This window comes from Pholcus phalangioides, unplaced genomic scaffold (assembly GCF_987345545.1).
Source record: "Pholcus phalangioides strain wild (caught in Gottingen) unplaced genomic scaffold, Ppha-v1.0 ptg000003l_1, whole genome shotgun sequence".
Taxonomy (NCBI): domain Eukaryota; kingdom Metazoa; phylum Arthropoda; class Arachnida; order Araneae; family Pholcidae; genus Pholcus; species Pholcus phalangioides.
The window spans coordinates 21,816,511-21,833,788 of NW_028301596.1; the positions used below are offsets into that span (position 1 = coordinate 21,816,511).

The 17,278-nt window shown below is 32.3% G+C and overlaps 1 long non-coding RNA gene across 3 annotated transcripts; it reads right to left on the reverse strand.

The window, feature by feature from the left end:
* Window positions 1–540: 540 nt before the first annotated feature.
* On the reverse strand, window positions 541–9,276 carry LOC149088284 (uncharacterized). 3 transcript variants are annotated; one of them, XR_016194366.1, is made up of 6 exons: window positions 9,187–9,276; window positions 8,738–8,927; window positions 6,189–6,295; window positions 3,914–3,976; window positions 1,921–1,993; window positions 541–1,124 (listed from the first exon to the last, which is right to left on the reverse strand). It is a non-coding gene; the product is annotated as an uncharacterized LOC149088284 (long non-coding RNA). The 3 variants fall into 3 exon arrangements; XR_016194370.1 differs by having other exon boundaries at window positions 9,121–9,206; XR_016194363.1 differs by lacking the exon at window positions 9,187–9,276 and having other exon boundaries at window positions 8,738–9,171.
* Window positions 9,277–17,278: the final 8,002 nt, after the last annotated feature.

Here is a 17,278-nt window from a genome sequence, read left to right on the forward strand (position 1 = left end):
CCACAGAGAGCAACAGGTTTACAATGATACAATATTATTCACTCATAGTTAGAAAAATTGATGGCAAATGGCAGCACTATACATAACAAGCATTACACAGAAACAAACTAACACATTAGGTTACAATACATACACACACATTCCAACATGTACCAATTCGTTAGAAGTTCCACAGAAGAATGTGGACGAAGTGCATGAGGTTTAATAGTAGTAGCGATCAACTATGCCCCAACGACACATCCTACAATGTAGATTTACTAATTTGATAGTATGATATGTTTAACTCTTGAACTCACTAACAATAATTAGATAATTCATATGGGAGTTTAATAATAATCATCATCACAAATTTAAAAAAAAATCTTAATTACAATGCAAATGATGAGGCTATTGATATTTTATCTACAATTATTTATATGAATTTAATTAAATTTTTGACTCTTAAAAAAGTGTTGACAGGAGAATGTAAGTTCGTTAAAAAAGTGTGTTTCAAACATTATTTAGAGAATATTTTGAACAACACCAGTTCTTCTCTCTCTCTCTCTTTTTCCTTTAAGCGATTTTATATAAGAATCAATGAGATTTTTATGGTTTAATTAAAAGTTGAGCATTTCATTGTTAATCAAAAGTAAAAATATCCTAATAACAACTCAAAGCATAATTTTTCAAGTTTATAAAGTTTTATATATCAGTATTCAGACATTTTTTGGCATTTTCACAAAACATGTTTCTTTTTTTCCCCTTTTCCTTCTCCTTCAACGAAAAAGGCTAACGAGATTTAGAGCCGTAACTGCTGACATGTTGAAGAAAATGGCTCTCCATCTCCTTCATGTCTGGAATTTCAGCCTGGCACACACAGCACACTCCAATACATCGATTTATGTGTTGCATCATATGCCTTTGCATGTTACCTTTTTGAGTGAAAGCTTTATTGCACACAGGACAAACAAAGGGCTTCTCACCAGTGTGTGTCCGAACGTGAACTCTCAAACTAGCAATATTAGGAAACACGTGAAAACACTGCTCACATTGAACTCGTCCCCTATTTTCGAGATCGAGCTCATGTCTTTGCTGTCTGCTGTATGTTCTTATAGTATTATTTTGCACTGTAACAGCCATCAGATCTGAAAAAAAGGTAATATATAAAACCTCATGAATATACATAGCATTTGACAACAATAACATGCTACTGATAGGAAATTGCATGACAAAACAAATTCGATTTGAGTTTCGTTCACACAAATTACACCCATATTTATCTCACTAAACTTATTAACCCAAAATCAGAAAAGAAGAAATCGTTCACATCATATATTATCCACAAACACAGATAATAGATAGCCGATAGCAGCATTATCTATGACATTTTACCATGATAGGCTTATTAATGTACCACAGAAATCACATATATATTAATTTGCATAATAGGTGATATAATAATTCTAATATATCCTGTATTATGTGCATAGAAACAATGTTATAAACATGAGTGAAAATTAAAACACTGTATCAAATTTTTTTTAATGATACACATTGCGTAAAACAAAGAATACTAAAATACAAAACTTGGAAAATCTAAAATTCTAGAAGAAAAGAGGAAAATAGGGAACAAACATACATTGCAGAGCAAAAATAATGATAATAAAGTATGATAACATATATAAATGAAAACAAAATATTCTGAGTTATTAAGGCTCATTCATAATTTAACTTCAGTCTTTTTGTCATATTCAAATACAGCAAAGTGTTTTTAGAGAAGAGGTCATAAAAACTGCTTCATACACACGGTGACACCAGCATTATCTGATAGAATTTTTATTTTTGAGTTTACAAACACAATACACATTGCAAAATTCAAATGTACACATATAAAATTCAAATGTTATAAATATTGAATAGCTGATCAACGATCATAGAAACCATTTCAATGTGATTCAAACTCCGCCATCATACTCATCATAAATTCAAGACAATTCTTCTAAGGGGAATTCCACTGAAATGAAATTTGAAATATAAATAAATTGGTTCAGATCACACACATAAAAACTGCAACAATATTTTATTGCCTAATAAAAATACACATTTTTATTGTAACTATTAGTTCTTTAACCTTTACAGTGACAATGATGAAATATCTTGCTTAACTTGATGCTCTTTATTCCCAAAGTCTGAGTTATCTAACCTTCCTTAAAAACCTCTTATTTTGGCAATGCTGAGCACACGATACTGTGTTGTAGTTTTTTTTTATGGTGAAACATGTTTTCCTTCCTCCCCGCCCCCCCCCCACCTGTCAGATCAAATGCCAGTGGGTGGAGTCAGCTTTTGTTCAAAGTTTGATGGCAGAAGAAGAGACATGCATTCTCCCCCCCCCCCTCTTTTTGGAGTAGTATAGGAATATGTGTACAGTATGAACAAAAGACAGGGGTTTTCTCTTCCTAGTTTTTTAATATTATTATTCTCGCTTTTGGGAAGAAAGCAATATGATCCCACAAAATCAGGAAAAATATTCTTCTTGAAAATAGGTGTGGTAATTTCTAGAAGGTTTAGTGATTTCCACTGTACAGTTATAACACAGATCAGTGAAATTTTGAAACCCATTTTAAAGCAAAGATGGACAAATTGCAAAAATATCTAGGCACCAGAAAAATATTTGTAGATGCCAAAAAAAAATTTTTACCCTAAGACAAAGGTCTAAAATAACGCCTCCTTTGATTTTTTCCAGGGTATAGCAACCCTCTTTCATGTTGGTAGATATGTTTTGCTATAAGTTCCAAACATTTTGTGCTTCTCTCAGCCTGCAATTTATTAACTACACAAAGAAAATTTCAGGTGGCAATATAAGTTTTTTAGTTTCCATGTGTAGTTCTGACTTAAAAGGTTAAACGATATAGCAACTAAACTCCCTACAAAATACAATACCTCTTTTTTAATGTTAATGAAGTGGGCCATCTTCCGATTTCCAACAGGTGCAAACTATGGGGTATAGGGAAAAGTATTCCATTGAGAAATCAACTTCACAAAATATCTGGTCTTGTCAGTACTGAAATAACTACAGCCAAGATATCTCGTCCATGTCACTTAAAGGGTTAAGGTGAAATATGTGTATTCTGTCAAGTTCACATGAACATTATTAGGCATGACAAAAAAACATCAAAAACCTCAGTTTCATGAATAAAAATTATGCGCAGCCCATAAAAATGATAAAAAGAAATATTTTTCGTATGAAATGAACAGAGAAGAAAATAAGCTGCAAAGAAAAATTGAAGAAATCCATTGTTATTCAAGAATGAAACAATAAATACTGAAAAATGACTCTCCTTAAAACAAACAATTAAGGAACAATTTTTTGCGAAAATGAAAAAAAAAAAGTTAAAAAGGATAAATATCTGTTCATATATTATAATAAAATACTGCACATTTTTTTGAATAATTCTCAAAATAAGAATACAGTAGACTTTCGATAATCTGGCCTTGGGATAGTCCAGTCTGTCCAATAATATGGTGTTTTTTTCTTTTTGATTACAGAAGACAAAAATATGTCATATGGCATGTCTATGCACAGAAGTTTATATTATTTAAATGGGTGCTTGTAACTGCCTTCCAGTAATTCACACACCCTGGTCTGATATATGCCGGATTTAGCGAGAGTCTACTGTATAGTCAAACTTCTGTAACTAGAACTTTTGAAATCTCCTATAATTTTCTACAAATTGTTTTATGACTCGAATTAATAGTAACTTCCAGAAACATTTCCACAAGACATCAAAGTTTGGCTGACTGCAACAAGTGGTTCATAAAATGGCCAATAGCTGAACCCGAAAGAAAAAAAAACTTCACAGAACATAATTCCATATTTTTCCATAAAACGACAGGATAAATTTTCTACTGATCCCCCAATCCAGTGAATTTTTACCTTCAGACGTCATGGTGTTGGTTAGACTTTGGTAAGACCTTGGCTTGTTAATCAGATTAAATTCTATGGGAAAAGCAGACATGAAAAATATAGGTTTATCTTTACACATCACAGATCATCACATTTTCATAGAATTTTAAGCAATCATAATCATGTAAAAAGTCTGTTTAAAGCTTTCGAGAATCAGTACAATATAAAGTCACATTTTTATTTTGGTTCTAAATTCAATTTGCACACATTGTTATTGAATAGGAAAAGCAAAAATTACTCTCTGAAAACTTTTGGAAATTCTAATAAATAAATAAATAAATAAATATATATATATATATATATATTATCTAAAAGTTTGAATTCTTATTTTAAATTTTGACTGATTGTGTGAATATTATTAATGCATTCAATGGGTCGGATTTCATGGAAATATCAATAGTATCAGCAATTGTTTTTCTTTTGTGTTTCAAGTATATATCACCAAATTAGTGAATTAATGCATTTCTTCATTTAGAATTTATTTGCATGATATGCTTAAACTATAAATCAAGCACTGGCATATATAGAAATGATGGGGGGGGGGGGAGAGTTATAGAGAAAATCATAGAAAATCAAAGGCATTTTACAATTTTTTAAAATTCTTGTTTATCTTATCAGTACTTAAGCATATAATCCTTCATATAAATTGAAAACATTAAGTAACAACATATCAAAATTATTGAAAGAAAACTTCAATGAATAACTGAGAATAATATTTTTACAAAAAATTAAATTTTTATAACCTATTTACATTATTTTAGCCCCTTTATAGCTATACAGATATTTACTCACATCCGAAATGGGTTTGGGCCTTTTCATTCCAGATACGGAATGTTAAAATATATATTTTTTAATAATAAATATTCACAAAAAAGAAATTAAACGTACTACCACGTTGGAAAAAAGTAAATATTTACTTTTTTTTATTTTAAGGTGCAAAAAAAAGCAACTTTTTAATCATAGAAACCATCAAACTTCTGATCACTGCCACCTAAATACATTACGATCAGCTCATCAACTAGTTCATTGTCATCATTAGAGTTACTCTCATCGTAAATTGCAAGAAATTGAGTAATTTGTTAATATTAATAATACTACCAATGTATAAGAAACCACCTCTTTTTTGGGACCCAATTTTCGGCAAAAAGAGGTTCTCTATACACGTTAAAATACTGTAATTCTTAACCATGCTGCAACGTTCAGGGAGAAAAATAGATGAAACTTAGATTACAACTGAAATTTTACACTTTTTAAAATTCCTGGTAATCCTTTCACTAAAAAGACAAATAACTTTTCATACAAATAGAAAGCACACATTTACGAGACAACATATCAAAATTATCAAAAGAAAAGTGAATAACAGAGAATAATATTTTAATAAACATTAAAACTTTGATAACCCAATAAATTTATACATTGATTTTAACTAAAACAAGTATCACTGTTTTCAATAATAATATATAAATACTATTTTACTTTATCATGTCATAAATCAATCTAATTCACACTTAATTGAAGTTTTTCTGCATATTTACAAAATGCATGACTATATCATCAAAGACTGTTTTCAGCAACTAATTATTTGACATGTTGCAAAATTTATGGAGATAAATAGAAAAAATTTAGATTCAAAACTCTCTGAAGTTTTACACTTTCCTAAAATCCTTTCTAATAATAATTTAATAATTTTTCATATTCATTGAAAAACAGTGTGACAAAAAATAAAAATTATCAAAAGTAAAGTGAATAACACAGAATAATATTTTTATTAACAAAAGAGTTTTTGATAACCAATTTATATATCCATTTCAACCAAAACAAGTAACATTGTTTTCAATAATAGACTATTTTACTTTATAGTGATCTAAATGAATCAAATTTCCACTAACATTGAAATTTTTTGCATATCGTGACACATCCTATTTTCATATCCTATTTTCCAGTAACTAATGCTGTACCATTGATGGAAAAAAAGGGGGAAAAAACTTAAATCACAACTAAAGTTTCTAACCCTTTTTTTAAATTTTTGTCAATCCTTTCACTACATAAACAAATAATTTTTCAGTTTAATTGAAAACAAAGTGATAACATAACACAATTATCGAAATTGAATTTGTGAATAACCAAGAATAATATTTCAATACACATTAAAAATTTGATAACCCATTTGTAAATTGAGTTTAAATAAAACAGGTATCAACTTTTTCAATAATATTCATATAATGAAAAACTAAATGTTTTTTACCATATTGTAGATCAATTAAACTTCCAGTTAATTGAAACTTTTGTGTATACTTGAGAAATGCATCGTCGTCATCAAAGCCTATTTTCAGCAGCTAATTCTTTGAAATGCTACAACATTTATGGAGAAAAAGAGGAAAAACTTAGAATTGCAATTGAAGTTTTACACTTTTTAAAAAGTTTCAGACTATTCTTTTGGTACATAATCAAATAATTTTTCATGTAAATTAAAAACATAACCTGGCAACATATCAAAATTGTTAAAAGAAACGTGAAAAAGTAATAACATTTTAATAAACAATAAAATTTTTGATAACCCATTTACACATTGATTTCATCCAAAACAAGTATCACGTTTTAAATAATGTTCATACAGTAAAATCTGTCTTTAATGGAATCGCAAGGGATAGAGATATTTTACCTTTGAACACGCGTTTCCGCTTAATAGAGGTTCAATTGACATAATGTGTAAAATTATGTAACGATCTCGTATGTAATTGAAGTACAGTATAATAAAAATAAATCACTTGAAAATAAACTAATTAATTTAAATGTACATAAAATAATGTACATTATTTACTCCATAATTACTAAATATTTAGGTTTTCACAGCATCTGTATGAAACTTCACCCCACACTGTTCTTCATCTGAAATGACTTCATTTTCGTTATCTTTTATTTTCTCTGAAATTGTCAATGAGGGTGTCAATATCTGTCGTGTCAGGTCCAGTTTGTACATTGTCTTCTATGTTTATGTAATCTTCAGCACCAGGAACCGTAACTAGGATTTTTGTTTGGGGTGGGCAACATGATTTTGCTGTCCAGATCACTGTAAAAAATTTGACGATTTTCCCACATAAAATTTGCCACATCCTAAATTTTGCAGCCTGAACAATTTCCCCCTCTAATTCCGGCCCTGCTCAGCCCTTGCAATCACTTGAAGTAGTTTGCATAGTTTTTTAGGTCTTGTATATCATTTGGAAAACTAACCATTAAACTAATTTCTCCCGTGGAAAAGCCTACTTTACCAAAAATTTTTTTTGCAATTTCACATACACAGAAAGCAACTTTGGTCAATTGGTAGTTAAACAATGGAAATGTTTGTGTGAAATTTTCCGTTAAAGGATAAAATTTACCTTTTTGTTTCCACATTAGACAGGTTTTGTTTAATACAGGTATTTTAATGTGTGTTTTGACATTGAAATTAGGGACCATGATTTTTTCCATTAAAGACAGGTTTCTGCTTAATACAGATTTCATTCAAGACAGGTTTTACTGTATAAGAAAAAATTAAACATTGTTGTAACAATGGAACACATTAAACTTTACCATGTTGTAAATCAATTAAATTTCCACTTGATTAAATATTTTCTGCATATTTGAAAAATGCATGACTGGATCATCAAAGACTATTTTCGGCAACCAATTCTTTAATATGCTGCAACATTAATTGGGATAAAGAGGAGAAACTTGATTACAACCAAAAGTTTCCCACTTTTTAAAAAATTCCTGTCAATCCTTTCACTATGTAAACAAATAATTTTTCATATAAATTAAAAACACAGTATGACAACATATCAAAAGAACAAAGAATAAGTGAAAATAATAGTTTCATAAATAATAAAATTTAATGTCACATATAGAGACATTAACTCATATCTGGAATAAGTTTGTCGTCTTTTATTTCAAGTAGGCCTATAGAAGGTTAATTGTATATTTTCTGCATAATAAATATTTACATGATTATCACTGCCTGTTTTATTTATTGTAGCAATTAATTTTCCATTAATGCAGCTGCATTCACGGGGATAAGTACAAAAAAACGTTATTACAACTTAAGTTTCATCCTTATTTAAAAATTCATGTCAAATCGTTCAGTGCATAAGCAAATAATTTTTCATATAAGTTAAAACATAGTATGAAAACACGTCGAGATTATCAAAAGAAAAGTGAATAAGTGAGGATAATATTTTAATAAAAATTAAAATTTTTATAAGACATTTATACATTGATTTCAATCAAAACAAGTATCAACGTTTTGAATAATATTCATATAATAAAAAATTGAATGCTTTATCATGTTGCAAATAAATTAAATTTCCTCTTAATTGAAATTTCTCTGCATATTTAAGAAATGCACGGCTGTGAAGAAGACTACTAAATAGGAATGTGCATGAATATTTCCAGCAACTAATTCCTCAACATGCTGCAACATGGATGAAGAAAAATAAGAAAAAAAACTTGACATATTAAGTTTTCCACTTGATATTTATATAAATTCATGTCAAATCTTCAAATGCATAGGTTAATTCTTTTTTATATGAATGAAAAGAAGAGTAGAAAATTCCGATATAAAATATTCGAAAAAAGAAGAATCGGCGTGTTTATAGAGACGTCAAGAAATTATTTTGACCAGAAATTATCTCACTCTTTCATTCATAAAATCGCACGTTTCCAACTGTTATTGGACGGTATATGATAATACAATAATCAGTGCGAGGCTTTCAAAACATTTAGCCCTAAATCAACGTTCAATTAATTCAAAATACCCACCTAGTTATCGCCGCAAATTAGCCGTTTATTTGTTAGTCAGCCATATGCCTCGTCTCTCGCTCATTTACACCATTAAGAGAACAGTGTTAAAAACAACACGGTCCATAGAAAAAGCGCCAATATTTTCGTGAACCGATTGATACAAACAACTCTCTTTTTGTTATCTCCGCGGCGTTTATCGACGAAAAATCTAAAAGAAATAATAAATAAATGAATTTAAATAGAGAGCCGGCAACGTAAATCACATACACAAAAGAAATGATGCATTGATTAACATAGCAAAGAGGACGTGTATGGGGGGGATTGTCGCAAAAATTGTTCACAGAAAGAGGAATCGATCACATGGAAAATCGGACATTCCGACAAATGTTTTTGATAATTACGTGAAATATAGAATTAAGAGAAAGAAAAGAATAAATATATTTTTTTTGACAGCTTCAATATCGCACCGTTAGGTCAAAAGTTTTCGCCAGGCGGCGCTGCTGCTCGAAGAAAACTGCCAAATTCCTCTCGAAATCCTTTCACACAACAGAGGAGGAGGATGAAGGAGAAAGGGCGGAGGAGAAATTATATAACTCTCCTCTTTCTTTAGAGGAGGGAGAAAAGAAAACGTATTAGTTATGTATGGCGTGCATTAACAATAATTGTACCGGCGTTGATTAGGTACTGTTGTTAGTTCTAACGGAACAATTGTTAGTCATCTGTTACAATAGGGAAAATGCAACAAAAGGGCCTTTCTTCCGAGGGCCAGGGGAAAAAAAGACAACAGTAAACAACTAAGCATTTTTGGAATTTTTCAATTCTTCTGTGATTGTTGTGGTGCATTGTTTGCTTCTTGTTCTTCGAATATTATATATATTTGTTGTTGTTTACATAATTTTACTCTGCCCGGCTTCCCCGTCCCCCCTAAACTTTGTATTTTGTTCGTTATAATATAGCCTACTGCACGTGCTCTTCGTCATCTGTCATTTGTCCTTAGCTTTGTTTATATCTCTGCCGTTTGTTTGTTTATCAGTGAAATTGAAAGTCGTGTGTCAACCGGATTATTAATTATTTTACGGGCACATATCAACTCTCTCATCAGTGTCTAATGTGTTCCATTTAGTTTGAATAATTAGCGACGGTTGTTGTCTTTTGTTGTTAGTTCAACGAACAGAGGGTTTATAATTTATGAAATTTGAAAAATGTATGTTAGAAAATTTCTTTTCAAGTCGTGCAATATTTAGTTGAGTAAATTAAATATTCAACCATTGTGAGTTGGTAAAAACGTTTCTATGAAAATTTTTAACACCTCTCAATAAAGCAATTGATTTCATTGTTCAACTTAATGCTGAAAACAAAAAAGGTTCTTAAGGAGAAAGGTGGAGGTGAAATTATATAACTCTCTTTCTTTAGAGGAGGAGGGAGGAAAAAAATTGTAAGAGTTTTGTATGTATATATGTATTGCATGTTTCAACAATTACTGTTCCAGCACAACAACTATTGAGGAGCTGTTACTGTAAACAAAAACGCAACAAAGAAAGAGCCTTTCTTCATATTGTTTCAGAGGGTTGGGAAGAAAAAAAAGACAACAGTAAACAACAAAGTAGCAGTGTTGGAATTTTTCTTTCTTATGTAATTGTTGGGGTGCATTGCTTGTTTCTCCCACTGTTTACGGAATTTTACTACTAGGCTTCCTGATCTTCCTTGTGCTGAAGTGAACTTTAATAGAATTTTTTGATAGAAAGTGTCTCAAAATGGTAAAAACAAATTTTCTGCCTGTGTCATTTCCTATGAAAAAGCCATTTTTATGTCAAATTTTGAGCAAGATTCACGTAATATTTGTGATATGATTACAAAAGATTCTATGAATGTTTTTTCTTTTTCTGCAGCTCATTCGAATAATAATGATGCAGCTTATGAACTAGAATGTAAAGGGTTGTATGGTATGCTCATAAGTTACACACCCCCAAATAGGCTGATGAATGTGTGAATTTTTTGAAATTTTATCTAGCATTTCACATTTAAAACACTTTAATTAGATAAATACATGTGATAGACCTTAGACTTACCCTAACAGTATATGGCAGAACATGATATTGAAATTTTCTAACGATACAATGAATAGATTTTTAGAAATAATGTTTCAAACTCAAGTAAAATGTCAGAAATAACAGTCTTTATAAAACATGTTTTAAAGTTTTAATGCATGTGATTTTCTTGATGTCACATTAAAGAGTGTGTAGCTTTGATTCTAAGCCTCTTATAAACAAAACAAGGCCTAGAGAGATATAGATGGCTTTTTTCTCAGCCAGAGATATCAAGGAAACAGTTATTTTCCAGATATTACGCTGAGGTGAGCTCGGAAAGAAAAGTCATCACATCTCCGCCGGGACTCGAACCCAGGCCCTCTTGCATACCGGGCAAGCATGCTACCATCTACACCACTGGAGACACATGAATCTGCCTTCCTAATTTCACGCACTGTACTAAACTGTCCCACCCGGGGGCCATTTCCTGAAGTTAAGAGAGGCTACTAATGCCTCTACTTCAGCGCCTCACGACACAGTGCGTGAAATTAGGAAGGCAGATTCATGTGTCTCCAGTGGTGTAGATGGTAGTATGCTTGCCCGGTATGCAAGAGGGCCTGGGTTCGAGTCCCGGCGGAGACGTGATGACTTTTCTTTCCGAGCTCACCTCAGCGTAATATCCGGAAAATAACTGTTTCCTTGAAAACAAGGCCTGTTTTGGAATCACAAAAAATAGGCCTTTTATAAAAATAAAAATCTACATTTTTTTCCCCATAAATGATGTTTTAATGGAAGTTGGATACCTTAATGTGCTATCAAGTTCAAATAATTAGCTATCAGTATTGTCATTCTTTGTTTAATTCAAAAGTGGTAGGTTATAAATTTATGAAATTTTGAAAATGGATGTTAGAAAATTTATTTTTCAAGTCATAGCAATATTTAGTCGAGTAAATTAAATATAGCAACCAATTGTGAGTGTGTAAAGACGCAGGCCTGTAGCCAGAAATTTCATTCGGAAGGGGGGGGGGACAAAGTGATAAAATAATAGATTTGGCCATCTTTTCCCCTTTTTTCAGTCATTTTCTCACATTTCCAGGAGGGAACTAGACTTCCCTAAGACCCCCCCCCCCCCTCTTGCCCGCAAAGCAGAATGTGCCAAAATCTGCAAAGCAGCCTTCTAAAGATGTTTTTAAGAAAATTTTTAATATTTCTCAGTGGAAATTTATTTCGTTGTTTAATACTGAGAAGAAATATATATAGGCTTTTTTTTAATCTATGAAGTCTTATAATAGACCAGGACTTGACAATCCCAAACATCAAGTTGCCATGGTGCCTAAAATTTTCTTTTTATCATTGCTAAATTGAATGGTGAGGATTGCACAAAATTTTTTGATTTCATAATGTGCCTTCTAACATGGCAAAGGTGTCATAAAGTAATGGAAAAGTAAAAAACAACAACATTATTTAAGACTATTTTTTTTGAAGAAACATGCTTGGCTCCTAAGAAATTTGAATGGCACATAATTTTTTTTTAGATTCATAAAACCCTGTAATAGGCACAGCAGCCAAAAGGCAGGATTTGACATATTCCAGATCGTCATGGCAACTAAACAAAATAGATGTTGTTGCTTAAAATTTCCTGCGTCTGATTACTGGGTCTGGCAAAAGAATTACGCTTGGCTCCTAAAATATTTGGTTGATGTCCAGATTTTATCTTGATTTGTCAAGTCTTGGCCTAAAAATTGCATTGATTTTTGCTCATTCGCTGCATTTGAGGGGTGAATTGATGTAAAAATTTAAACTCTGTTATATATGCAGGCTATTCCATAAAATTGGACGGATTTTAAAAAATCAAGAAATTTATGCACCCAGGTGCGGTTTGTGCCCTTAGACATCTCCACATTATCCTGCATGCCAGGAAACAGTGGAGACCAGCATACCAAGAAATTTGAGTCACAGATTCTGAAAAATTCTTGAATATGCTTATTCTAAAAATCCATTGAATTGCCATACTGTGATTCTTATTAAACATCACTTTTCCTGGCATGCTGGAGATGGACCCATACCCCCAACATTCAAAATGTTGGTATCCCTTGAGTTTCATTGCATGCAGAGGAATACAGCTAATGCTGGGTGTACACGCAGGGGAATTTCCTAATTTTTATGCTCACAGCACCCTTGGGAATGAGATGAATTTCACATATTTGGTGGCACCTGCTTATGAGACCAATAACCAATCTCGTGGCCATGGCTTCCCCACATCGTGGAGCAGGCCCCCCAAACCAGACTCTCTGTAGTCAATTTAGCATAAAAAAAATGATGGGATAATTGTCTCAGGTTTGAAGCCCTGTCAGCTCCGCTCTTGTGGGTGTCCTGTGAATGGCACTGTACACAAATCATGATTCAATGATCCAGGGATAGTAGTCTTTATTCAGTACTCATCCAAAAACCCTCTGGTCAAATACTGAAGGGCCTTGGCCCCCATCCCTGTGCCGTGTAACAGCCACTATATAGCAATATATTTCATTATAATTTACGTTTATGAAACATGTCCTCCGGAGCCTCTTGCTATGGTCTGCAAAACATCTCTTGACCCACTATTTAGGAGACTATTCTTAGGTTAAGAGTCCCCATTTGTCTAGGCAGGGTTGAGTTGCAAAGCTATTTCCAAAACCGGTTAAATGTTACAAAAGTCCTCGATCATACCCCCCACTAGTGATCATTTTTCCTATTTACTGGGGAGCTAAATAGAAAGATTGCTGAGCTTTTTTGTCCCACCAGTTAGCATGTTAAAAATTGGCTTGTGTCATGACCGAATAAAAATTCTTGCTTGAATGTTGAGTGAATTCCTGATTGATTATCCCAGCAGACTGATAATTCACAAGCTTGGGGGGGGGGATCACAATGATGATTTCAGTACATATACAGTAAAACCTCGATAAGTCGTCACCTCAAGTTACTGAAAAAGTATGACGGCTTAAGCGGAGTGACGATTTACGCGGAGTTCCGTCAGATTTAATGTGCAATGTTATGAAAATCATATAAATTTATAGTAATATGACATTTATTAAAGTATGAATCAAAATAATAATATTAATAAAATTTATAGATTGCGAAAGAAAAAATAATAGCAATTTTTTATCTCTTACTTAAATTATTGTGGTGAAATGTACTGTACACTTTGATTTAAACTAGTAATTTTTAATTTATAGACTAACAGAGCAACTGTTTGAATAAGTAGCTTTTCTTCATAACAGAACTCTCTATTGTACATAAATTCTACATAGACATCAAATTTAATTTTAGTATTTTAATTCTTCATCAGTAGTTCATGATACAACTACAAAGTAATCTCGAACACTTTTGACTTGCTGGAGGGGCCCAGGGCAGGGAAAAGTAAACAGAAGACCTCAACTTGGGAAAGAATGTCTAATTTTTTTTAACAAGGATATTTTGTTTAAATTTCAAGCCCTAAATTAGTAGCGTCCATGTTTTCTATGATTATTTAATATCCGTGCCCGCGTTGCACTTTAACTTGATTAATTTGATTCTTCGATTTACATAATTTTTGATTTCCTTGCACTATATGTAATCTTTGACGTATCAATAAATTTTGGTTTTGCCAGAGATGCCAAAGTGCTTACGTTACTTCTTGCGACAGAGCGAGGGTGTCTTGCGGTTTGTCCAATTTCTCCAATGGAGCCCAGGCAGAAATTAAATCTAGCCTGAACAGTCCCCAACAGTCCAAAAACCTTATTCGGCAAATGAACTTCCCCAGCGTTACTTTTGTTACTTAGACTGTTCCGTCTGGATATATAGGTGGTATATTTTATGGTGACTTTTAAGCATATGGCAATGCTGTTAACAAGCTCTTTTTTAATGGGAGCCATAAAAATAATCTGTTCCTCTTTCTCAAATTTTTTCATAGTGACGAGTAAACGATGGTTTAATAACATTGTGGTCTATGAGAGCTGGAAGGGTCTGAAGAAAAATGACGACTTAACCGGAGTGACGAGTTATCAGAGTGATGACTTAACGAGGTTTTACTGTATATTAGATCAATCAGTGAGTCCCATAATTGATGCTGGTGGGAGAAGGGTCATGACTCTCCGTATCTCTACCTATGATAGCCCACTACCACATTACAGTAGTGATAAGATGCCAAATCGGAATCTAGTATTTACTAGTAAATTATATACACATAATTTAGTCATTTCAATGTTGATTTCTTTTGACAAAAACACGAGTACAAACATACAAAAACTGAGTAAAAGAGAAAAAAACATATAAATACATAGATTAGGAGCATCCACTCTGTGACCCCAAAAGACTAGGGTGTCCTTCCAGTAGGTCTACAAAAAATAATCTAAAATTATCTTTTAAATGTTATTTTGTTTCTATATATAATAATCTCTCTTGTTCCGAATTTCTTTCAGATTTCTAGTGCATGTGTGTATCCCAATTCCCCCAATATCTTCAAGGAAAATGTGGAGCAAGCAAATGAAACTAGAATGATATCAACTAGTGATGTTGTGCAGATGAACTGAATGTTTGTTTCTAAAATCATTTGTTTCAGCGAATGTCTGACTGCATTGAACTGTTTTCAATATTATTTTTAATAGCATGTGTTTCAGGAGTGTGTGGGAAACATTATTTTGTAAAATTGGTTTGAATAGTCACTCGTATGTTTTAAATATACATTGTAAAGTCGAACCTTTATAAGTGGATACTAGGCTAAAAGATGGCCAGTAAATTGAACTTTTTCTCTAGTTTCATTGCATTCCCATACATTAACATAGTCAATTCTCATAATAACGACCATCATCATTCCATCAAAAATGCACATATTGAAAATAAAACATATAGAATATGAAAACATTCTGAACTTATTCTACTGGTGGTTGTAATTGAATGGTCCCTATAATGTAATTGTAATAGCGTAAGTGGATGAAACCACTGAACTGAACGCTTACTTTCAATTTAGTACTTTAAATCACATTGTGGTAACACTCCTTTAGGGGATACTACTGGTAATATAAACTATACATGCAACTCGTGAACATTTTCCTGGGGTATACATTCCTTAATGTATTTGTTACATTCTTTAACAAGTAAGAAATGGTGTTCCTTGTTAACATTCCCCAGTAGATACTAAATTTTTCAACTCGTTTTCTTACCCATCTCTTTACAAAACAGGTGTAGAACAGGGATTGATGAATCGTAAAAATAAATAAGGCAACAGCAAAATTTTTTAGGAGCCAAATAAGATAAAAACTGTCTTAAATAACCTTAACATGCACCTTTAACGAACATAAATCCCAAAAATTTTGTTATTCATAGACTTTAATTCAGTGACCTGTGGAAAAAGTGAAATTTCTCCATAAAATTGTGCAAAAGATGGCTTTTCAAACATAAATTTCTACAACAAATATCGTCCCCCCCCCCCACCCAATGCCAGAAGCACAAATTTGCAATGTCCTTGGGGAAAAAAAGAACATGGAAAATGACTTTTGAATGTTTACTATACCCCATGTTGCTCTGTTAAGTTATTTTCCAAAAATATTCTGTAACTTGTTTCAATAGGGGGATGCACATTAATGTTCCAAGCACAATTTAGATAGCAAAATAAGGTATCCAACCAGTTGATTAAAAGAAAAAGGAAGGAAAATTTGCACATTCGTGCTTCTGGCATGCAGGGATGATATGTTTTCTGTATCAAGGCTTGACGAGTCTTTTGCGACTAAAAAGTAGATATTTCTCTTAAAATTTTCTATGTGTGAACTACAGCAAAGAAAAAATTGTTCAAGTGATTATTTTTTGTCTTTATCCCAATAGAATCTACTTAAAGGGGTTCGACTATAGTTTTAGAAATATTTATGTATGACTTCCCCTCATATTTTGAGACAATGTCTTTGTTTTTTTTGGTGCATTTCTTTTCCTTTCAGATATTTATGTGAATTACTAAATGCATATTTAAGGAAGGAAAATGGTCAGTGCTTCTGTTACATGGGGGGAGGGGGGGGGGGTCTACCGCAATCATCGGATTGCAAGAGATATGGTGGTTTGATTTCCCACCAAGGCTAGTTGAATTTTCCTTCCAAAAACAATTCATCTCTGCATTGTATCCAGTTATGTGCATCTTATAGTTGCCAAATACTTGTTGTGTATTCAAGTTTTTTTCACATTTTAAAGTATTTTTCTTCTCATTACAGGTATTGAAAACATTGATCGCTGATATGATTGAAGTTTTATAATTTGTTCATCTCGAATGTGAATAGTCATACCTAGAAGGATATGCTACTACGATCAGAAAGTTCCAATACTTATTTTATTACAGAAGAATGAACACAGATAGAACCTGTTTATATGATGTTTCCTTCAAAGTAACTGCCCTGTGCAGTTATGCATTTTTGCCATTGTTCATACAAAGATGTTAATGTGGATTGCGAGTCTTTTCTTGTCACATCTTCCAGTGCCTTCTTCGCTGCACTTCTTCGGTACCTGAGAACCGTTGCCCCTTAAGAAAATTTTT